Source organism: Lissotriton helveticus, chromosome 1_2 (genome assembly GCF_964261635.1).
Source record: "Lissotriton helveticus chromosome 1_2, aLisHel1.1, whole genome shotgun sequence".
Taxonomy (NCBI): domain Eukaryota; kingdom Metazoa; phylum Chordata; class Amphibia; order Caudata; family Salamandridae; genus Lissotriton; species Lissotriton helveticus.
Window position 1 is genome coordinate 336,356,914 of NC_136058.1, and position 20,702 is coordinate 336,377,615.

General features: G+C 39.1%; 36 non-coding genes across 36 annotated transcripts; all 36 read right to left on the minus strand.

Moving 5' to 3' along the window:
• Positions 1–270: 270 nt before the first annotated feature.
• On the minus strand, positions 271–343 carry TRNAK-CUU (transfer RNA lysine (anticodon CUU)). Its single transcript has one exon. It is a non-coding gene; the product is annotated as a tRNA-Lys (tRNA).
• A 769-nt stretch (positions 344–1,112) lies between these two features.
• Positions 1,113–1,185, minus strand: TRNAK-CUU (transfer RNA lysine (anticodon CUU)). The gene has a single exon. It is a non-coding gene; the product is annotated as a tRNA-Lys (tRNA).
• Positions 1,186–1,954: 769 nt separating this feature from the next.
• Positions 1,955–2,027, minus strand: TRNAK-CUU (transfer RNA lysine (anticodon CUU)). The gene has a single exon. It is a non-coding gene; the product is annotated as a tRNA-Lys (tRNA).
• A 352-nt stretch (positions 2,028–2,379) lies between these two features.
• On the minus strand, positions 2,380–2,452 carry TRNAA-AGC (transfer RNA alanine (anticodon AGC)). Its single transcript has one exon. It is a non-coding gene; the product is annotated as a tRNA-Ala (tRNA).
• Positions 2,453–2,796: 344 nt separating this feature from the next.
• On the minus strand, positions 2,797–2,869 carry TRNAK-CUU (transfer RNA lysine (anticodon CUU)). Its single transcript has one exon. It is a non-coding gene; the product is annotated as a tRNA-Lys (tRNA).
• Positions 2,870–3,638: 769 nt separating this feature from the next.
• TRNAK-CUU (transfer RNA lysine (anticodon CUU)) lies at positions 3,639–3,711 on the minus strand. Its single transcript has one exon. It is a non-coding gene; the product is annotated as a tRNA-Lys (tRNA).
• Positions 3,712–4,480: 769 nt separating this feature from the next.
• TRNAK-CUU (transfer RNA lysine (anticodon CUU)) lies at positions 4,481–4,553 on the minus strand. The gene has a single exon. It is a non-coding gene; the product is annotated as a tRNA-Lys (tRNA).
• A 352-nt stretch (positions 4,554–4,905) lies between these two features.
• TRNAA-AGC (transfer RNA alanine (anticodon AGC)) lies at positions 4,906–4,978 on the minus strand. Its single transcript has one exon. It is a non-coding gene; the product is annotated as a tRNA-Ala (tRNA).
• A 344-nt stretch (positions 4,979–5,322) lies between these two features.
• Positions 5,323–5,395, minus strand: TRNAK-CUU (transfer RNA lysine (anticodon CUU)). Its single transcript has one exon. It is a non-coding gene; the product is annotated as a tRNA-Lys (tRNA).
• A 769-nt stretch (positions 5,396–6,164) lies between these two features.
• Positions 6,165–6,237, minus strand: TRNAK-CUU (transfer RNA lysine (anticodon CUU)). Its single transcript has one exon. It is a non-coding gene; the product is annotated as a tRNA-Lys (tRNA).
• Positions 6,238–7,006: 769 nt separating this feature from the next.
• Positions 7,007–7,079, minus strand: TRNAK-CUU (transfer RNA lysine (anticodon CUU)). The gene has a single exon. It is a non-coding gene; the product is annotated as a tRNA-Lys (tRNA).
• A 352-nt stretch (positions 7,080–7,431) lies between these two features.
• Positions 7,432–7,504, minus strand: TRNAA-AGC (transfer RNA alanine (anticodon AGC)). Its single transcript has one exon. It is a non-coding gene; the product is annotated as a tRNA-Ala (tRNA).
• A 344-nt stretch (positions 7,505–7,848) lies between these two features.
• On the minus strand, positions 7,849–7,921 carry TRNAK-CUU (transfer RNA lysine (anticodon CUU)). The gene has a single exon. It is a non-coding gene; the product is annotated as a tRNA-Lys (tRNA).
• Positions 7,922–8,273: 352 nt separating this feature from the next.
• On the minus strand, positions 8,274–8,346 carry TRNAA-AGC (transfer RNA alanine (anticodon AGC)). The gene has a single exon. It is a non-coding gene; the product is annotated as a tRNA-Ala (tRNA).
• Positions 8,347–8,690: 344 nt separating this feature from the next.
• TRNAR-CCU (transfer RNA arginine (anticodon CCU)) lies at positions 8,691–8,763 on the minus strand. The gene has a single exon. It is a non-coding gene; the product is annotated as a tRNA-Arg (tRNA).
• A 769-nt stretch (positions 8,764–9,532) lies between these two features.
• On the minus strand, positions 9,533–9,605 carry TRNAK-CUU (transfer RNA lysine (anticodon CUU)). The gene has a single exon. It is a non-coding gene; the product is annotated as a tRNA-Lys (tRNA).
• Positions 9,606–9,957: 352 nt separating this feature from the next.
• TRNAA-AGC (transfer RNA alanine (anticodon AGC)) lies at positions 9,958–10,030 on the minus strand. Its single transcript has one exon. It is a non-coding gene; the product is annotated as a tRNA-Ala (tRNA).
• Positions 10,031–10,374: 344 nt separating this feature from the next.
• On the minus strand, positions 10,375–10,447 carry TRNAK-CUU (transfer RNA lysine (anticodon CUU)). Its single transcript has one exon. It is a non-coding gene; the product is annotated as a tRNA-Lys (tRNA).
• A 352-nt stretch (positions 10,448–10,799) lies between these two features.
• TRNAA-AGC (transfer RNA alanine (anticodon AGC)) lies at positions 10,800–10,872 on the minus strand. The gene has a single exon. It is a non-coding gene; the product is annotated as a tRNA-Ala (tRNA).
• Positions 10,873–11,216: 344 nt separating this feature from the next.
• TRNAK-CUU (transfer RNA lysine (anticodon CUU)) lies at positions 11,217–11,289 on the minus strand. Its single transcript has one exon. It is a non-coding gene; the product is annotated as a tRNA-Lys (tRNA).
• A 769-nt stretch (positions 11,290–12,058) lies between these two features.
• On the minus strand, positions 12,059–12,131 carry TRNAK-CUU (transfer RNA lysine (anticodon CUU)). The gene has a single exon. It is a non-coding gene; the product is annotated as a tRNA-Lys (tRNA).
• Positions 12,132–12,900: 769 nt separating this feature from the next.
• TRNAK-CUU (transfer RNA lysine (anticodon CUU)) lies at positions 12,901–12,973 on the minus strand. The gene has a single exon. It is a non-coding gene; the product is annotated as a tRNA-Lys (tRNA).
• Positions 12,974–13,325: 352 nt separating this feature from the next.
• TRNAA-AGC (transfer RNA alanine (anticodon AGC)) lies at positions 13,326–13,398 on the minus strand. Its single transcript has one exon. It is a non-coding gene; the product is annotated as a tRNA-Ala (tRNA).
• Positions 13,399–14,167: 769 nt separating this feature from the next.
• On the minus strand, positions 14,168–14,240 carry TRNAA-AGC (transfer RNA alanine (anticodon AGC)). Its single transcript has one exon. It is a non-coding gene; the product is annotated as a tRNA-Ala (tRNA).
• Positions 14,241–14,584: 344 nt separating this feature from the next.
• Positions 14,585–14,657, minus strand: TRNAK-CUU (transfer RNA lysine (anticodon CUU)). The gene has a single exon. It is a non-coding gene; the product is annotated as a tRNA-Lys (tRNA).
• A 769-nt stretch (positions 14,658–15,426) lies between these two features.
• TRNAK-CUU (transfer RNA lysine (anticodon CUU)) lies at positions 15,427–15,499 on the minus strand. Its single transcript has one exon. It is a non-coding gene; the product is annotated as a tRNA-Lys (tRNA).
• Positions 15,500–15,851: 352 nt separating this feature from the next.
• Positions 15,852–15,924, minus strand: TRNAA-AGC (transfer RNA alanine (anticodon AGC)). The gene has a single exon. It is a non-coding gene; the product is annotated as a tRNA-Ala (tRNA).
• A 344-nt stretch (positions 15,925–16,268) lies between these two features.
• Positions 16,269–16,341, minus strand: TRNAK-CUU (transfer RNA lysine (anticodon CUU)). Its single transcript has one exon. It is a non-coding gene; the product is annotated as a tRNA-Lys (tRNA).
• A 352-nt stretch (positions 16,342–16,693) lies between these two features.
• TRNAA-AGC (transfer RNA alanine (anticodon AGC)) lies at positions 16,694–16,766 on the minus strand. The gene has a single exon. It is a non-coding gene; the product is annotated as a tRNA-Ala (tRNA).
• Positions 16,767–17,110: 344 nt separating this feature from the next.
• TRNAK-CUU (transfer RNA lysine (anticodon CUU)) lies at positions 17,111–17,183 on the minus strand. The gene has a single exon. It is a non-coding gene; the product is annotated as a tRNA-Lys (tRNA).
• Positions 17,184–17,535: 352 nt separating this feature from the next.
• TRNAA-AGC (transfer RNA alanine (anticodon AGC)) lies at positions 17,536–17,608 on the minus strand. Its single transcript has one exon. It is a non-coding gene; the product is annotated as a tRNA-Ala (tRNA).
• A 769-nt stretch (positions 17,609–18,377) lies between these two features.
• TRNAA-AGC (transfer RNA alanine (anticodon AGC)) lies at positions 18,378–18,450 on the minus strand. The gene has a single exon. It is a non-coding gene; the product is annotated as a tRNA-Ala (tRNA).
• Positions 18,451–19,218: 768 nt separating this feature from the next.
• Positions 19,219–19,291, minus strand: TRNAA-AGC (transfer RNA alanine (anticodon AGC)). Its single transcript has one exon. It is a non-coding gene; the product is annotated as a tRNA-Ala (tRNA).
• Positions 19,292–19,635: 344 nt separating this feature from the next.
• Positions 19,636–19,708, minus strand: TRNAK-CUU (transfer RNA lysine (anticodon CUU)). The gene has a single exon. It is a non-coding gene; the product is annotated as a tRNA-Lys (tRNA).
• Positions 19,709–20,060: 352 nt separating this feature from the next.
• Positions 20,061–20,133, minus strand: TRNAA-AGC (transfer RNA alanine (anticodon AGC)). Its single transcript has one exon. It is a non-coding gene; the product is annotated as a tRNA-Ala (tRNA).
• Positions 20,134–20,477: 344 nt separating this feature from the next.
• TRNAK-CUU (transfer RNA lysine (anticodon CUU)) lies at positions 20,478–20,550 on the minus strand. Its single transcript has one exon. It is a non-coding gene; the product is annotated as a tRNA-Lys (tRNA).
• Positions 20,551–20,702: the final 152 nt, after the last annotated feature.

Sequence of the window (20,702 nt, forward strand, 5' to 3'; positions counted from 1 at the left end):
ATTACATGAGTGTTCAGTTCACTCCTAACTGATGCCTTACCTCCACTTAGGGGATGTTTTACGGTTCAGGTTGGCCTGTTTAGTACTTGAATAGGAGTAATATCGCTGTATGTTAATCTAGACTAATGACCTACCTAATCTTGAAGTTACATTTCCCACCAATGGGAAACCAAAGATATGCAATTTTTGGGAGTTATTGCATGTCTAATGCAAGATTAATTGCCATATTATGAGATCCAATGCAATAATCCTGCAAAAATTACTCGTTTTCGCCCAACGTGGGGCTCGAACCCACGACCCTGAGATTAAGAGTCTCATGCTCTACCGACTGAGCTAGCCGGGCTCCCTCTTTAAAGTAGAATGCAAACTGATCGTTTTTCATTAAGAAAACCAGTTCCTGGATATTCCTCAACTCTTGTTTTTCAAGGAACTTATCATTTATAGATCCCTCAGTGGACAGAGTGTCAAGTAAAATGAGACAAAATTGAAATGGAAGTTGTGGAAATGTCATTGTGAGATTGCATAAGAACTCAAATTGCTCTCACAAGCTAACGAATACCTAAACCCTTTTGATAAAACCCCTTTAGTTGTTATGATGTGACCATATATGAAAGCCATCTGTGATTTATCTGTTCTTACTATGCAACTAGCTTGGCAATGACAAGTTAAAAATAAAATGTATGTACATTTTAGAATGGAGAATGCGGGCATCGATCCCGCTACCTCTCGCATGCTAAGCGCGCGCTCTACCATTTGAGCTAATTCCCCTGTGTGCTCCCTCAGAATAACATTTCAAAAGTAATGTTAATGCCTACCACACTTTATTTGACTTCAAATTGCCCATTACATGAGTGTTCAGTTCACTCCTAACTGATGCCTTACCTCCACTTAGTGATTGTTTTACAGTTCAGGTTGGCCTGTTTAGTACTTGAATAGGAGTAATATCGCTGTATGTTAATCTAGACTAATGCCCTACCTAATCTTGAAGTTACATTTCCCACCAATGGGAAACCAAAGATATACAATTTTTGGGAGTTATTGCATGTCTAATGCAAGATTAATTGCCATAATATGAGATCCAATGCAATAATCCTGCAAAAATTACTCGTTTTCGCCCAACGTGGGGCTCGAACCCACGACCCTGAGATTAAGAGTCTCATGCTCTACCGACTGAGCTAGCCGGGCTCCCTCTTTAAAGTAGTATGCAAACTGATCGTTTTTCATTAAGAAAACCATTTCCTGGATATTCCTCAACTCTTGTTTTTCAAGGAACTTATCATTTATAGATCCCTCAGTGGACAGAGTGTCAAGTAAAATGAGACAAAATTGAAATGGAAGTTGTGGAAATGTCATTGTGAGATTGCATAAGAACTCAAATTGCTCTCACAAGCTAACGAATACCTAAACCCTTTTGATAAAACCCCTTTAGTTGTTATGATGTGACCATATATGAAAGCCATCTGTGATTTATCTGTTCTTACTATGCAACAAGCTTGGCAATGACAAGTTAAAAATAAAATGTATGTACATTTTAGAATGGAGAATGCGGGCATCGATCCCGCTACCTCTCGCATGCTAAGCGCGCGCTCTACCATTTGAGCTAATTCCCCTGTGTGCTCCCTCAGAATAACATTTCAAAAGTAATGTTAATGCCTACCACACTTTATTTGACGTCAAATTGCCCATTACATGAGTGTTCAGTTCACTCCTAACTGATGCCTTACCTCCACTTAGGGGATGTTTTACAGTTCAGGTTGGCCTGTTTAGTACTTGAATAGGAGTAATATCGCTGTATGTTAATCTAGACTAATGCCCTACCTAATCTTGAAGTTACATTTCCCACCAATGGGAAACCAAAGATATGCAATTTTTGGGAGTTATTGCATGTCTAATGCAAGATTAATTGCCATATTATGAGATCCAATGCAATAATCCTGCAAAAATTACTCGTTTTCGCCCAACGTGGGGCTCGAACCCACGACCCTGAGATTAAGAGTCTCATGCTCTACCGACTGAGCTAGCCGGGCTCCCTCTTTAAAGTAGAATGCAAACTGATCGTTTTTCATTAAGAAAACCAGTTCCTGGATATTCCTCAACTCTTGTTTTTCAAGGAACTTATCATTTATAGATCCCTCAGTGGACAGAGTGTCAAGTAAAATGAGACAAAATTGAAATGGAAGTTGTGGAAATGTCATTGTGAGATTGCATAAGAACTCAAATTGCTCTCACAAGCTAACGAATACCTAAACCCTTTTGATAAAACCCCTTTAGTTGTTATGATGTGACCATATATGAAAGCCATCTGTGATTTATCTGTTCTTACTATGCAACTAGCTTGGCAATGACAAGTTAAAAATAAAATGTATGTACATTTTAGAATGGAGAATGCGGGCATCGATCCCGCTACCTCTCGCATGCTAAGCGAGCACTCTACCATTTGAGCTAATTCCCCTGTGTGCTCCCTCAGAATAACATTTCAAAAGTAATGTTAATGCCTACCACACTTTATTTGACGTCAAATTGCCCTTTACATGAGTGTTCAGTTCACTCCTAACTGATGCCTTACCTCCACTTAGGGGATGTTTTACGGTTCAGGTTGGCCTGTTTAGTACTTGAATAGGAGTAATATCGCTGTATGTTAATCTAGACTAATGACCTACCTAATCTTGAAGTTACATTTCCCACCAATGGGAAACCAAAGATATGCAATTTTTGGGAGTTATTGCATGTCTAATGCAAGATTAATTGCCATATTATGAGATCCAATGCAATAATCCTGCAAAAATTACTCGTTTTCGCCCAACGTGGGGCTCGAACCCACGACCCTGAGATTAAGAGTCTCATGCTCTACCGACTGAGCTAGCCGGGCTCCCTCTTTAAAGTAGAATGCAAACTGATCGTTTTTCATTAAGAAAACCAGTTCCTGGATATTCCTCAACTCTTGTTTTTCAAGGAACTTATCATTTATAGATCCCTCAGTGGACAGAGTGTCAAGTAAAATGAGACAAAATTGAAATGGAAGTTGTGGAAATGTCATTGTGAGATTGCATAAGAACTCAAATTGCTCTCACAAGCTAACGAATACCTAAACCCTTTTGATAAAACCCCTTTAGTTGTTATGATGTGACCATATATGAAAGCCATCTGTGATTTATCTGTTCTTACTATGCAACGAGCTTGGCAATGACAAGTTAAAAATAAAATGTATGTACATTTTAGAATGGAGAATGCGGGCATCGATCCCGCTACCTCTCGCATGCTAAGCGCGCGCTCTACCATTTGAGCTAATTCCCCTGTGTGCTCCCTCAGAATAACATTTCAAAAGTAATGTTAATGCCTACCACACTTTATTTGACTTCAAATTGCCCATTACATGAGTGTTCAGTTCACTCCTAACTGATGCCTTACCTCCACTTAGTGATTGTTTTACAGTTCAGGTTGGCCTGTTTACTACTTGAATAGGAGTAATATCGCTGTATGTTAATCTAGACTAATGCCCTACCTAATCTTGAAGTTACATTTCCCACCAATGGGAAACCAAAGATATACAATTTTTGGGAGTTATTGCATGTCTAATGCAAGATTAATTGCCATAATATGAGATCCAATGCAATAATCCTGCAAAAATTACTCGTTTTCGCCCAACGTGGGGCTCGAACCCACGACCCTGAGATTAAGAGTCTCATGCTCTACCGACTGAGCTAGCCGGGCTCCCTCTTTAAAGTAGTATGCAAACTGATCGTTTTTCATTAAGAAAACCATTTCCTGGATATTCCTCAACTCTTGTTTTTCAAGGAACTTATCATTTATAGATCCCTCAGTGGACAGAGTGTCAAGTAAAATGAGACAAAATTGAAATGGAAGTTGTGGAAATGTCATTGTGAGATTGCATAAGAACTCAAATTGCTCTCACAAGCTAACGAATACCTAAACCCTTTTGATAAAACCCCTTTAGTTGTTATGATGTGACCATATATGAAAGCCATCTGTGATTTATCTGTTCTTACTATGCAACAAGCTTGGCAATGACAAGTTAAAAATAAAATGTATGTACATTTTAGAATGGAGAATGCGGGCATCGATCCCGCTACCTCTCGCATGCTAAGCGCGCGCTCTACCATTTGAGCTAATTCCCCTGTGTGCTCCCTCAGAATAACATTTCAAAAGTAATGTCAATGCCTACCACACTTTATTTGACGTCAAATTGCCCATTACATGAGTGTTCAGTTCACTCCTAACTGATGCCTTACCTCCACTTAGGGGATGTTTTACAGTTCAGGTTGGCCTGTTTAGTACTTGAATAGGAGTAATATCGCTGTATGTTAATCTAGACTAATGCCCTACCTAATCTTGAAGTTACATTTCCCACCAATGGGAAACCAAAGATATACACTTTTTGGGAGTTAATGCATGTCTAATGCAAGATTAATTGCCATATTATGAGATCCAATGCAATAATCCTGCAAAAATTACTCATTTTCGCCCAACATGGGGCTCGAACCCACGACCCTGAGATTAAGAGTCTCATGCTCTACCGACTGAGCTAGCCGGGCTCCCTCTTTAAAGTAGTAAGCAAACTGATCGTTTTTCATTAAGAAAACCAGTTCCTGGATATTCCTCAACTCTTGTTTTTCAAGGAACTTATCATTTATAGATCCCTCAGTGGACAGAGTGTCAAGTAAAATGAGACAAAATTGAAATGGAAGTTGTGGAAATGTCATTGTGAGATTGCATAAGAACTCAAATTGCTCTCACAAGCTAACGAATACCTAAACCCTTTTGATAAAACCCCTTTAGTTGTTATGATGTGACCATATATGAAAGCCATCTGTGATTTATCTGTTCTTACTATGCAACAAGCTTGGCAATGACAAGTTAAAAATAAAATGTATGTACATTTTAGAATGGAGAATGCGGGCATCGATCCCGCTACCTCTCGCATGCTAAGCGAGCGCTCTACCATTTGAGCTAATTCCCCTGTGTGCTCCCTCAGAATAACATTTCAAAAGTAATGTTAATGCCTACCACACTTTATTTGACGTCAAATTGCCCATTACATGAGTGTTCAGTTCACTCCTAACTGATGCCTTACCTCCACTTAGGGGATGTTTTACGGTTCAGGTTGGCCTGTTTAGTACTTGAATAGGAGTAATATCGCTGTATGTTAATCTAGACTAATGACCTACCTAATCTTGAAGTTACATTTCCCACCAATGGGAAACCAAAGATATGCAATTTTTGGGAGTTATTGCATGTCTAATGCAAGATTAATTGCCATATTATGAGATCCAATGCAATAATCCTGCAAAAATTGCTCGTTTTCGCCCAACGTGGGGCTCGAACCCACGACCCTGAGATTAAGAGTCTCATGCTCTACCGACTGAGCTAGCCGTGCTCCCTCTTTAAAGTAGAATGCAAACTGATCGTTTTTCATTAAGAAAACCAGTTCCTGGATATTCCTCAACTCTTGTTTTTCTAGGAACTTATCATTTATAGATCCCTCAGTGGACAGAGTGTCAAGTAAAATGAGACAAAATTGAAATGGAAGTTGTGGAAATGTCATTGTGAGATTGCATAAGAACTCAAATTGCTCTCACAAGCTAACGAATACCTAAACCCTTTTGATAAAACCCCTTTAGTTGTTATGATGTGACCATATATGAAAGCCATCTGTGATTTATCTGTTCTTACTATGCAACTAGCTTGGCAATGACAAGTTAAAAATAAAATGTATGTACATTTTAGAATGGAGAATGCGGGCATTGATCCCGCTAACTCTCGCATGCTAAGCGCGCGCTCTACCATTTGAGCTAATTCCCCTGTGTGCTCCCTCAGAATAACATTTCAAAAGTAATGTTAATGCCTACCACACTTTATTTGACGTCAAATTGCCCATTACATGAGTGTTCAGTTCACTCCTAACTGATGCCTTACCTCCACTTAGTGATTGTTTTACAGTTCAGGTTGGCCTGTTTAGTACTTGAATAGGAGTAATATCGCTGTATGTTAATCTAGACTAATGCCCTACCTAATCTTGAAGTTACATTTCCCACCAATGGGAAACCAAAGATATACAATTTTTGGGAGTTATTGCATGTCTAATGCAAGATTAATTGCCATAATATGAGATCCAATGCAATAATCCTGCAAAAATTACTCGTTTTCGCCCAACGTGGGGCTCGAACCCACGACCCTGAGATTAAGAGTCTCATGCTCTACCGACTGAGCTAGCCGGGCTCCCTCTTTAAAGTAGTATGCAAACTGATCGTTTTTCATTAAGAAAACCATTTCCTGGATATTCCTCAACTCTTGTTTTTCAAGGAACTTATCATTTATAGATCCCTCAGTGGACAGAGTGTCAAGTAAAATGAGACAAAATTGAAATGGAAGTTGTGGAAATGTCATTGTGAGATTGCATAAGAACTCAAATTGCTCTCACAAGCTAACGAATACCTAAACCCTTTTGATAAAACCCCTTTAGTTGTTATGATGTGACCATATATGAAAGCCATCTGTGATTTATCTGTTCTTACTATGCAACTAGCTTGGCAATGACAAGTTAAAAATAAAATGTATGTACATTTTAGAATGGAGAATGCGGGCATCGATCCCGCTACTTCTCGCATGCTAAGCGAGCGCTCTACCATTTGAGCTAATTCCCCTGTGTGCTCCCTCAGAATAACATTTCAAAAGTAATGTTAATGCCTACCACACTTTATTTGACGTCAAATTGCCCATTACATGAGTGTTCAGTTCACTCCTAACTGATGCCTTACCTCGACTTAGTGATTGTTTTACAGTTCAGGTTGGCCTGTTTAGTACTTGAATAGGAGTAATATCGCTGTATGTTAATCTAGACTAATGCCCTACCTAATCTTGAAGTTACATTTCCCACCAATGGGAAACCAAAGATATACACTTTTTGGGAGTTAATGCATGTCTAATGCAAGATTAATTGCCATATTATGAGATCCAATGCAATAATCCTGCAAAAATTACTCGTTTTCGCCCAACATGGGGCTCGAACCCACGACCCTGAGATTAAGAGTCTCATGCTCTACCGACTGAGCTAGCCGGGCTCCCTCTTTAAAGTAGTAAGCAAACTGATCATTTTTCATTAAGAAAACCAGTTCCTGGATATTCCTCAACTCTTGTTTTTCAAGGAACTTATCATTTATAGATCCCTCAGTGGACAGAGTGTCAAGTAAAATGAGACAAAATTGAAATGGAAGTTGTGGAAATGTCATTGTGAGATTGCATAAGAACTCAAATTGCTCTCACAAGCTAACGAATACCTAAACCCTTTTGATAAAACCCCTTTAGTTGTTATGATGTGACCATATATGAAAGCCATCTGTGATTTATCTGTTCTTACTATGCAACAAGCTTGGCAATGACAAGTTAAAAATAAAATGTATGTACATTTTAGAATGGAGAATGCGGGCATCGATCCCGCTACCTCTCGCATGCTAAGCGAGCGCTCTACCATTTGAGCTAATTCCCCTGTGTGCTCCCTCAGAATAACATTTCAAAAGTAATGTTAATGCCTACCACACTTTATTTGACGTCAAATTGCCCATTACATGAGTGTTCAGTTCACTCCTAACTGATGCCTTACCTCCACTTAGGGGATGTTTTACGGTTCAGGTTGGCCTGTTTAGTACTTGAATAGGAGTAATATCGCTGTATGTTAATCTAGACTAATGACCTACCTAATCTTGAAGTTACATTTCCCACCAATGGGAAACCAAAGATATGCAATTTTTGGGAGTTATTGCATGTCTAATGCAAGATTAATTGCCATATTATGAGATCCAATGCAATAATCCTGCAAAAATTACTCGTTTTCGCCCAACGTGGGGCTCGAACCCACGACCCTGAGATTAAGAGTCTCATGCTCTACCGACTGAGCTAGCCGGGCTCCCTCTTTAAAGTAGAATGCAAACTGATCGTTTTTCATTAAGAAAACCAGTTCCTGGATATTCCTCAACTCTTGTTTTTCAAGGAACTTATCATTTATAGATCCCTCAGTGGACAGAGTGTCAAGTAAAATGAGACAAAATTGAAATGGAAGTTGTGGAAATGTCATTGTGAGATTGCATAAGAACTCAAATTGCTCTCACAAGCTAACGAATACCTAAACCCTTTTGATAAAACCCCTTTAGTTGTTATGATGTGACCATATATGAAAGCCATCTGTGATTTATCTGTTCTTACTATGCAACAAGCTTGGCAATGACAAGTTAAAAATAAAATGTATGTACATTTTAGAATGGAGAATGCGGGCATCGATCCCGCTACCTCTCGCATGCTAAGCGAGCGCTCTACCATTTGAGCTAATTCCCCTGTGTGCTCACTCAGAATAACATTTCAAAAGTAATGTTAATGCCTACCACACTTTATTTGACGTCAAATTGCCCATTACATGAGTGTTCAGTTCACTCCTAACTGATGCCTTACCTCCACTTAGGGGATGTTTTACAGTTCAGGTTGGCCTGTTTAGTACTTGAATAGGAGTAATATCGCTGTATGTTAATCTAGACTAATGCCCTACCTAATCTTGAAGTTACATTTCCCACCAATGGGAAACCAAAGATATACACTTTTTGGGAGTTAATGCATGTCTAATGCAAGATTAATTGCCATATTATGAGATCCAATGCAATAATCCTGCAAAAATTACTCGTTTTTGCCCAACGTGGGGCTCGAACCCACGACCCTGAGATTAGGAGTCTCATGCTCTACCGACTGAGCTAGCCGGGCTCCCTCTTTAAAGTAGTATGCAAACTGATCGTTTTTCATTAAGAAAACCATTTCCTGGATATTCCTCAACTCTTGTTTTTCAAGGAACTTATCATTTATAGATCCCTCAGTGGACAGAGTGTCAAGTAAAATGAGACAAAATTGAAATGGAAGTTGTGGAAATGTCATTGTGAGATTGCATAAGAACTCAAATTGCTCTCACAAGCTAACGAATACCTAAACCCTTTTGATAAAACCCCTTTAGTTGTTATGATGTGACCATATATGAAAGCCATCTGTGATTTATCTGTTCTTACTATGCAACTAGCTTGGCAATGACAAGTTAAAAATAAAATGTATGTACATTTTAGAATGGAGAATGCGGGCATCGATCCCGCTACTTCTCGCATGCTAAGCGAGCGCTCTACCATTTGAGCTAATTCCCCTGTGTGCTCCCTTAGAATAACATTTCAAAAGTAATGTTAATGCCTACCACACTTTATTTGACGTCAAATTGCCCATTACATGAGTGTTCAGTTCACTCCTAACTGATGCCTTACCTCGACTTAGTGATTGTTTTACAGTTCAGGTTGGCCTGTTTAGTACTTGAATAGGAGTAATATCGCTGTATGTTAATCTAGACTAATGCCCTACCTAATCTTGAAGTTACATTTCCCACCAATGGGAAACCAAAGATATACAATTTTTGGGAGTTATGGCATGTCTAATGCAAGATTAATTGCCATAATATGAGATCCAATGCAATAATCCTGCAAAAATTACTCGTTTTCGCCCAACGTGGGGCTCGAACCCACGACCCTGAGATTAAGAGTCTCATGCTCTACCGACTGAGCTAGCCGGGCTCCCTCTTTAAAGTAGTATGCAAACTGATCGTTTTTCATTAAGAAAACCATTTCCTGGATATTCCTCAACTCTTGTTTTTCAAGGAACTTATCATTTATATATCCCTCAGTGGACAGAGTGTCAAGTAAAATGAGACAAAATTGAAATGGAAGTTGTGGAAATGTCATTGTGAGATTGCATAAGAACTCAAATTGCTCTCACAAGCTAACGAATACCTAAACCCTTTTGATAAAACCCCTTTAGTTGTTATGATGTGACCATATATGAAAGCCATCTGTGATTTATCTGTTCTTACTATGCAACAAGCTTGGCAATGACAAGTTAAAAATAAAATGTATGTACATTTTAGAATGGAGAATGCGGGCATCGATCCCGCTACCTCTCGCATGCTAAGCGAGCGCTCTACCATTTGAGCTAATTCCCCTGTGTGCTCACTCAGAATAACATTTCAAAAGTAATGTTAATGCCTACCACACTTTATTTGACGTCAAATTGCCCATTACATGAGTGTTCAGTTCACTCCTAACTGATGCCTTACCTCCACTTAGGGGATGTTTTACAGTTCAGGTTGGCCTGTTTAGTACTTGAATAGGAGTAATATCGCTGTATGTTAATCTAGACTAATGCCCTACCTAATCTTGAAGTTACATTTCCCACCAATGGGAAACCAAAGATATACACTTTTTGGGAGTTAATGCATGTCTAATGCAAGATTAATTGCCATATTATGAGATCCAATGCAATAATCCTGCAAAAATTACTCGTTTTCGCCCAACGTGGGGCTCGAACCCACGACCCTGAGATTAAGAGTCTCATGCTCTACCGACTGAGCTAGCCGGGCTCCCTCTTTAAAGTAGTATGCAAACTGATCGTTTTTCATTAAGAAAACCATTTCCTGGATATTCCTCAACTCTTGTTTTTCAAGGAACTTATCATTTATATATCCCTCAGTGGACAGAGTGTCAAGTAAAATGAGACAAAATTGAAATGGAAGTTGTGGAAATGTCATTGTGAGATTGCATAAGAACTCAAATTGCTCTCACAAGCTAACGAATACCTAAACCCTTTTGATAAAACCCCTTTAGTTGTTATGATGTGACCATATATGAAAGCCATCTGTGATTTATCTGTTCTTACTATGCAACAAGCTTGGCAATGACAAGTTAAAAATAAAATGTATGTACATTTTAGAATGGAGAATGCGGGCATCGATCCCGCTACCTCTCGCATGCTAAGCGAGCGCTCTACCATTTGAGCTAATTCCCCTGTGTGCTCACTCAGAATAACATTTCAAAAGTAATGTTAATGCCTACCACACTTTATTTGACGTCAAATTGCCCATTACATGAGTGTTCAGTTCACTCCTAACTGATGCCTTACCTCCACTTAGGGGATGTTTTACAGTTCAGGTTGGCCTGTTTAGTACTTGAATAGGAGTAATATCGCTGTATGTTAATCTAGACTAATGCCCTACCTAATCTTGAAGTTACATTTCCCACCAATGGGAAACCAAAGATATACACTTTTTGGGAGTTAATGCATGTCTAATGCAAGATTAATTGCCATATTATGAGATCCAATGCAATAATCCTGCAAAAATTACTCGTTTTCGCCCAACGTGGGGCTCGAACCCACGACCCTGAGATTAAGAGTCTCATGCTCTACCGACTGAGCTAGCCGGGCTCCCTCTTTAAAGTAGAATGCAAACTGATCGTTTTTCATTAAGAAAACCAGTTCCTGGATATTCCTCAAATCTTGTTTTTCAAGGAACTTATCATTTATAGATCCCTCAGTGGACAGAGTGTCAAGTAAAATGAGACAAAATTGAAATGGAAGTTGTGGAAATGTCATTGTGAGATTGCATAAGAACTCAGATTGCTCTCACAAGCTAACGAATACCTAAACCCTTTTGATAAAACCCCTTTAGTTGTTATGATGTGACCATATATGAAAGCCATCTGTGATTTATCTGTTCTTACTATGCAACAAGCTTGGCAATGACAAGTTAAAAATAAAATGTATGTACATTTTAAAATGGAGAATGCGGGCATCGATGCCGCTACCTCTCGCATGCTAAGCGAGCGCTCTACCATTAGAGCTAATTCCCCTGTGTGCTCACTCAGAATAACATTTCAAAAGTAATGTTAATGCCTACCACACTTTATTTGACGTCAAATTGCCTATTACATGAGTGTTCAGTTCACTCCTAACTGATGCCTTACCTCCACTTAGGGGATGTTTTACAGTTCAGGTTGGCCTGTTTCGTACTTGAATAGGAGTAATATCGCTGTATGTTAATCTAGACTAATGCCCTACCTAATCTTGAAGTTACATTTCCCACCAATGGGAAACCAAAGATATACACTTTTTGGGAGTTAATGCATGTCTAATGCAAGATTAATTGCCATATTATGAGATCCAATGCAATAATCCTGCAAAAATTACTTGTTTTCGCCCAACGTGGGGCTCGAACCCACGACCCTGAGATTAAGAGTCTCATGCTCTACCGACTGAGCTAGCCGGGCTCCCTCTTTAAAGTAGAATGCAAACTGATCGTTTTTCATTAAGAAAACCAGTTCCTGGATATTCCTCAACTCTTGTTTTTCAAGGAACTTATCATTTATAGATCCCTCAGTGGACAGAGTGTCAAGTAAAATGAGACAAAATTGAAATGGAAGTTGTGGAAATGTCATTGTGAGATTGCATAAGAACTCAAATTGCTCTCACAAGCTAACGAATACCTAAACCCTTTTGATAAAACCCCTTTAGTTGTTATGATGTGACCATATATGAAAGCCATCTGTGATTTATCTGTTCTTACTATGCAACAAGCTTGGCAATGACAAGTTAAAAATAAAATGTATGTACATTTTAGAATGGAGAATGCGGGCATCGATACCGCTACCTCTCGCATGCTAAGCGAGCGCTCTACCATTTGAGCTAATTCCCCTGTGTGCTCCCTCAGAATAACATTTCAAAAGTAATGTTAATGCCTACCACACTTTATTTGACGTCAAATTGCCCATTACATGAGTGTTCAGTTCACTCCTAACTGATGCCTTACCTCCACTTAGGGGATGTTTTACAGTTCAGGTTGGCCTGTTTAGTACTTGAATAGGAGTAATATCGCTGTATGTTAATCTAGACTAATGCCCTACCTAATCTTGAAGTTACATTTCCCACCAATGGGAAACCAAAGATATACACTTTTTGGGAGTTAATGCATGTCTAATGCAAGATTAATTGCCATATTATGAGATCCAATGCAATAATCCTGCAAAAATTACTCGTTTTCGCCCAACATGGGGCTCGAACCCACGACCCTGAGATTAAGAGTCTCATGCTCTACCGACTGAGCTAGCCAGGCTCCCACTTTAAAGTAGTAAGCAAACTGATCGTTTTTCATTAAGAAAACCAGTTCCTGGATATTCCTCAACTCTTGTTTTTCAAGGAACTTATCATTTATAGATCCCTCAGTGGACAGAGTGTCAAGTAAAATGAGACAAAATTGAAATGGAAGTTGTGGAAATGTCATTGTGAGATTGCATAAGAACTCAAATTGCTCTCACAAGCTAACGAATACCTAAACCCTTTTGATAAAACCCCTTTAGTTGTTATGATGTGACCATATATGAAAGCCATCTGTGATTTATCTGTTCTTACTATGCAACAAGCTTGGCAATGACAAGTTAAAAATAAAATGTATGTCCATTTTAGAATGGAGAATGCGGGCATCGATCCCGCTACCTCTCGCATGCTAAGCGAGCGCTCTACCATTTGAGCTAATTCCCCTGTGTGCTCCCTCAGAATAACATTTCAAAAGTAATGTTAATGCCTACCACACTTTATTTGACGTCAAATTGCCCATTACATGAGTGTTCAGTTCACTCCTAACTGATGCCTTACCTCCACTTAGGGGATGTTTTACAGTTCAGGTTGGCCTGTTTAGTACTTGAATAGGAGTAATATCGCTGTATGTTAATCTAGACTAATGCCCTACCTAATCTTGAAGTTACATTTCCCACCAATGGGAAACCAAAGATATACACTTTTTGGGAGTTAATGCATGTCTAATGCAAGATTAATTGCCATATTATGAGATCCAATGCAATAATCCTGCAAAAATTACTCGTTTTCGCCCAACGTGGGGCTCGAAACCACTACCCTGAGATTAAGAGTCTCATGCTCTACCGACTGAGCTAGCCGGGCTCCCTCTTTAAAGTAGTATGCAAACTGATTGTTTTTCATTAAGAAAACCAGTTCCTGGATATTCCTCAAATCTTGTTTTTCAAGGAACTTATCATTTATAGATCCCTCAGTGGACAGAGTGTCAAGTAAAATGAGACAAAATTGAAATGGAAGTTGTGGAAATGTCATTGTGAGATTGCATAAGAACTCAAATTGCTCTCACAAGCTAACGAATACCTAAACCCTTTTGATAAAACCCCTTTAGTTGTTATGATGTGACCATATATGAAAGCCATCTGTGATTTATCTGTTCTTACTATGCAACAAGCTTGGCAATGACAAGTTAAAAATAAAATGTATGTACATTTTAGAATGGAGAATGCGGGCATCGATCCCGCTACCTCTCGCATGCTAAGCGAGCGCTCTACCATTTGAGCTAATTCCCCTGTGTGCTCCCTCAGAATAACATTTCAAAAGTAATGTTAATGCCTACCACACTTTATTTGACGTCAAATTGCCCTTTACATGAGTGTTCAGTTCACTCCTAACTGATGCCTTACCTCCACTTAGGGGATGTTTTACGGTTCAGGTTGGCCTGTTTAGTACTTGAATAGGAGTAATATCGCTGTATGTTAATCTAGACTAATGACCTACCTAATCTTGAAGTTACATTTCCCACCAATGGGAAACCAAAGATATGCAATTTTTGGGAGTTATTGCATGTCTAATGCAAGATTAATTGCCATATTATGAGATCCAATGCAATAATCCTGCAAAAATTACTCGTTTTCGCCCAACGTGGGGCTCGAACCCACGACCCTGAGATTAAGAGTCTCATGCTCTACCGACTGAGCTAGCCGGGCTCCCTCTTTAAAGTAGTATGCAAACTGATCGTTTTTCATTAAGAAAACCATTTCCTGGATATTCCTCAACTCTTGTTTTTCAAGGAACTTATCATTTATAGATCCCTCAGTGGACAGAGTGTCAAGTAAAATGAGACAAAATTGAAATGGAAGTTGTGGAAATGTCATTGTGAGATTGCATAAGAACTCAAATTGCTCTCACAAGCTAACGAATACCTAAACCCTTTTGATAAAACCCCTTTAGTTGTTATGATGTGACCATATATGAAAGCCATCTGTGATTTATCTGTTCTTACTATGCAACAAGCTTGGCAATGACAAGTTAAAAATAAAATGTATGTACATTTTAGAATGGAGAATGCGGGCATCGATACCGCTACCTCTCGCATGCTAAGCGAGCGCTCTACCATTTGAGCTAATTCCCCTGTGTGCTCCCTCAGAATAACATTTCAAAAGTAATGTTAATGCCTACCACACTTTATTTGACGTCAAATTGCCCATTACATGAGTGTTCAGTTCACTCCTAACTGATGCCTTACCTCCACTTAGGGGATGTTTTACAGTTCAGGTTGGCCTGTTTAGTACTTGAATAGGAGTAATATCGCTGTATGTTAATCTAGACTAATGCCCTACCTAATCTTGAAGTTACATTTCCCACCAATGGGAAACCAAAGATATACACTTTTTGGGAGTTAATGCATGTCTAATGCAAGATTAATTGCCATATTATGAGATCCAATGCAATAATCCTGCAAAAATTACTCGTTTTCGCCCAACATGGGGCTCGAACCCACGACCCTGAGATTAAGAGTCTCATGCTCTACCGACTGAGCTAGCCAGGCTCCCACTTTAAAGTAGTAAGCAAACTGATCGTTTTTCATTAAGAAAACCAGTTCCTGGATATTCCTCAACTCTTGTTTTTCAAGGAACTTATCATTTATAGATCCCTCAGTGGACAGAGTGTCAAGTAAAATGAGACAAAATTGAAATGGAAGTTGTGGAAATGTCATTGTGAGATTGCATAAGAACTCAAATTGCTCTCACAAGCTAACGAATACCTAAACCCTTTTGATAAAACCCCTTTAGTTGTTATGATGTGACCATATATGAAAGCCATCTGTGATTTATCTGTTCTTACTATGCAACAAGCTTGGCAATGACAAGTTAAAAATAAAATGTATGTCCATTTTAGAATGGAGAATGCGGGCATCGATCCCGCTACCTCTCGCATGCTAAGCGAGCGCTCTACCATTTGAGCTAATTCCCCTGTGTGCTCCCTCAGAATAACATTTCAAAAGTAATGTTAATGCCTACCACACTTTATTTGACGTCAAATTGCCCATTACATGAGTGTTCAGTTCACTCCTAACTGATGCCTTACCTCCACTTAGGGGATGTTTTACAGTTCAGGTTGGCCTGTTTAGTACTTGAATAGGAGTAATATCGCTGTATGTTAATCTAGACTAATGCCCTACCTAATCTTGAAGTTACATTTCCCACCAATGGGAAACCAAAGATATACACTTTTTGGGAGTTAATGCATGTCTAATGCAAGATTAATTGCCATATTATGAGATCCAATGCAATAATCCTGCAAAAATTACTCGTTTTCGCCCAACATGGGGCTCGAACCCACGACCCTGAGATTAAGAGTCTCATGCTCTACCGACTGAGCTAGCCAGGCTCCCACTTTAAAGTAGTAAGCAAACTGATCGTTTTTCATTAAGAAAACCAGTTCCTGGATATTCCTCAACTCTTGTTTTTCAAGGAACTTATCATTTATAGATCCCTCAGTGGACAGAGTGTCAAGTAAAATGAGACAAAATTGAAATGGAAGTTGTGGAAATGTCATTGTGAGATTGCATAAGAACTCAAATTGCTCTCACAAGCTAACGAATACCTAAACCCTTTTGATAAAACCCCTTTAGTTGTTATGATGTGACCATATATGAAAGCCATCTGTGATTTATCTGTTCTTACTATGCAACAAGCTTGGCAATGACAAGTTAAAAATAAAATGTATGTCCATTTTAGAATGGAGAATGCGGGCATCGATCCCGCTACCTCTCGCATGCTAAGCGAGCGCTCTACCATTTGAGCTAATTCCCCTGTGTGCTCCCTCAGAAAACCATTTCAAAAGTAATGTTAATGCCTACCACACTTTATTTGACGTCAAATTGCCCATTACATGAGTGTTCAGTTCACTCCTAACTGATGCCTTACCTCCACTTAGGGGATGTTTTACAGTTCAGGTTGGCCTGTTTAGTACTTGAATAGGAGTAATATCGCTGTATGTTAATCTAGACTAATGCCCTACCTAATCTTGAAGTTACATTTCCCACCAATGGGAAACCAAAGATATACACTTTTTGGGAGTTAATGCATGTCTAATGCAAGATTAATTGCCATATTATGAGATCCAATGCAATAATCCTGCAAAAATTACTCGTTTTCGCCCAACATGGGGCTCGAACCCACGACCCTGAGATTAAGAGTCTCATGCTCTACCGACTGAGCTAGCCAGGCTCCCACTTTAAAGTAGTAAGCAAACTGATCGTTTTTCATTAAGAAAACCAGTTCCTGGATATTCCTCAACTCTTGTTTTTCAAGGAACTTATCATTTATAGATCCCTCAGTGGACAGAGTGTCAAGTAAAATGAGACAAAATTGAAATGGAAGTTGTGGAAATGTCATTGTGAGATTGCATAAGAACTCAAATTGCTCTCACAAGCTAACGAATACCTAAACCCTTTTGATAAAACCCCTTTAGTTGTTATGATGTGACCATATATGAAAGCCATCTGTGATTTATCTGTTCTTACTATGCAACAAGCTTGGCAATGACAAGTTAAAAATAAAATGTATGTCCATTTTAGAATGGAGAATGCGGGCATCGATCCCGCTACCTCTCGCATGCTAAGCGAGCGCTCTACCATTTGAGCTAATTCCCCTGTGTGCTCCCTCAGAATAACATTTCAAAAGTAATGTTAATGCCTACCACACTTTATTTGACGTCAAATTGCCCATTACATGAGTGTTCAGTTCACTCCTAACTGATGCCTTACCTCCACTTAGGGGATGTTTTACAGTTCAGGTTGGCCTGTTTAGTACTTGAATAGGAGTAATATCGCTGTATGTTAATCTAGACTAATGCCCTACCTAATCTTGAAGTTACATTTCCCACCAATGGGAAACCAAAGATATACACTTTTTGGGAGTTAATGCATGTCTAATGCAAGATTAATTGCCATATTATGAGATCCAATGCAATAATCCTGCAAAAATTACTCGTTTTCGCCCAACGTGGGGCTCGAAACCACTACCCTGAGATTAAGAGTCTCATGCTCTACCGACTGAGCTAGCCGGGCTCCCTCTTTAAAGTAGTATGGAAACTGATTGTTTTTCATTAAGAAAACCAGTTCCTGGATATTCCTCAAATCTTGTTTTTCAAGGAACTTATCATTTATAGATCCCTCAGTGGACAGAGTGTCAAGTAAAATGAGACAAAATTGAAATGGAAGTTGTGGAAATGTCATTGTGAGATTGCATAAGAACTCAAATTGCTCTCACAAGCTAACGAATACCTAAACCCTTTTGATAAAACCCCTTTAGTTGTTATGATGTGACCATATATGAAAGCCATCTGTGATTTATCTGTTCTTACTATGCAACAAGCTTGGCAATGACAAGTTAAAAATAAAATGTATGTACATTTTAGAATGGAGAATGCGGGCATCGATCCCGCTACCTCTCGCATGCTAAGCGAGCACTCTACCATTTGAGCTAATTCCCCTGTGTGCTCCCTCAGAATAACATTTCAAAAGTAATGTTAATGCCTACCACACTTTATTTGACGTCAAATTGCCCATTACATGAGTGTTCAGTTCACTCCTAACTGATGCCTTACCTCCACTTAGGGGATGTTTTACAGTTCAGGTTGGCCTGTTTAGTACTTGAATAGGAGTAATATCGCTGTATGTTAATCTAGACTAATGCCCTACCTAATCTTGAAGTTACATTTCCCACCAATGGGAAACCAAAGATATACACTTTTTGGGAGTTAATGCATGTCTAATGCAAGATTAATTGCCATATTATGAGATCCAATGCAATAATCCTGCAAAAATTACTCGTTTTCGCCCAACATGGGGCTCGAACCCACGACCCTGAGATTAAGAGTCTCATGCTCTACCGACTGAGCTAGCGGGCTCCCTCTTTAAAGTAGTAAGCAAACTGATCGTTTTTCATTAAGAAAACCAGTTCCTGGATATTCCTCAACTCTTGTTTTTCAAGGAACTTATCATTTATAGATCCCTCAGTGGACAGAGTGTCAAGTAAAATGAGACAAAATTGAAATGGAAGTTGTGGAAATGTCATTGTGAGATTGCATAAGAACTCAAATTGCTCTCACAAGCTAACGAATACCTAAACCCTTTTGATAAAACCCCTTTAGTTGTTATGATGTGACCATATATGAAAGCCATCTGTGATTTATCTGTTCTTACTATGCAACAAGCTTGGCAATGACAAGTTAAAAATAAAATGTATGTACATTTTAGAATGGAGAATGCGGGCATCGATCCCGCTACCTCTCGCATGCTAAGCGAGCGCTCTACCATTTGAGCTAATTCCCCTGTGTGCTCTCTCAGAATAACATTTCAAAAGTAATGTTAATGCCTACCACACTTTATTTGACGTCAAATTGCCCATTACATGAGTGTTCAGTTCACTCCTAACTGATGCCTTACCTCCACTTAGGGGATGTTTTACAGTTCAGGTTGGCCTGTTTAGTACTTGAATAGGAGTAATATCGCTGTATGTTAATCTAGACTAATGCCCTACCTAATCTTGAAGTTACATTTCCCACCAATGGGAAACCAAAGATATACACTTTTTGGGAGTTAATGCATGTCTAATGCAAGATTAATTGCCATATTATGAGATCCAATGCAATAATCCTGCAAAAATTACTCGTTTTCGCCCAACGTGGGGCTCGAAACCACGACCCTGAGATTAAGAGTCTCATGCTCTACCGACTGAGCTAGCCGGGCTCCCTCTTTAAAGTAGTATGCAAACTGATTGTTTTTCATTAAGAAAACCAGTTCCTGGATATTCCTCAACTCTTGTTTTTCAAGGAACTTATCATTTATAGATCCCTCAGTGGACAGAGTGTCAAGTAAAATGAGACAAAATTGAAATGGAAGTTGTGGAAATGTCATTGTGAGATTGCATAAGAACTCAAATTGCTCTCACAAGCTAACGAATACCTAAACCCTTTTGATAAAACCCCTTTAGTTGTTATGATGTGACCATATATGAAAGCCATCTGTGATTTATCTGTTCTTACTATGCAACAAGCTTGGCAATGACAAGTTAAAAATAAAATGTATGTACATTTTAGAATGGAGAATGCGGGCATCGATCCCGCTACCTCTCGCATGCTAAGCGAGCGCTCTACCATTTGAGCTAATTCCCCTGTGTACTCCCTCAGAATAACATTTCAAAAGTAATGTTAATGCCTACCACACTTTATTTGACGTCAAATTGCCCTTTACATGAGTGTTCAGTTCACTCCTAACTGATGCCTTACCTCCACTTAGGGGATGTTTTACGTTTCAGGTTGGCCTGTTTAGTACTTGAATAGGAGTAATATCGCTGTATGTTAATCTAGACTAATGACCTACCTAATCTTGAAGTTACATTTCCCACCAATGGGAAACCAAAGATATGCAATTTTGGGGAGTTATTGCATGTCTAATGCAAGATTAATTGCCATATTATGAGATCCAATGCAATAATCCTGCAAAAATTACTCGTTTTCGCCCAACGTGGGGCTCGAACCCACGACCCTGAGATTAAGAGTCTCATGCTCTACCGACTGAGCTAGCCGGGCTCCCTCTTTAAAGAAGAATGCAAACTGATCGTTTTTCATTAAGAAAACCAGTTCCTGGATATTCCTCAACTCTTGTTTTTCAAGGAACTTATCATTTATAGATCCCTCAGTGGACAGAGTGTCAAGTAAAATGAGACAAAATTGAAATGGAA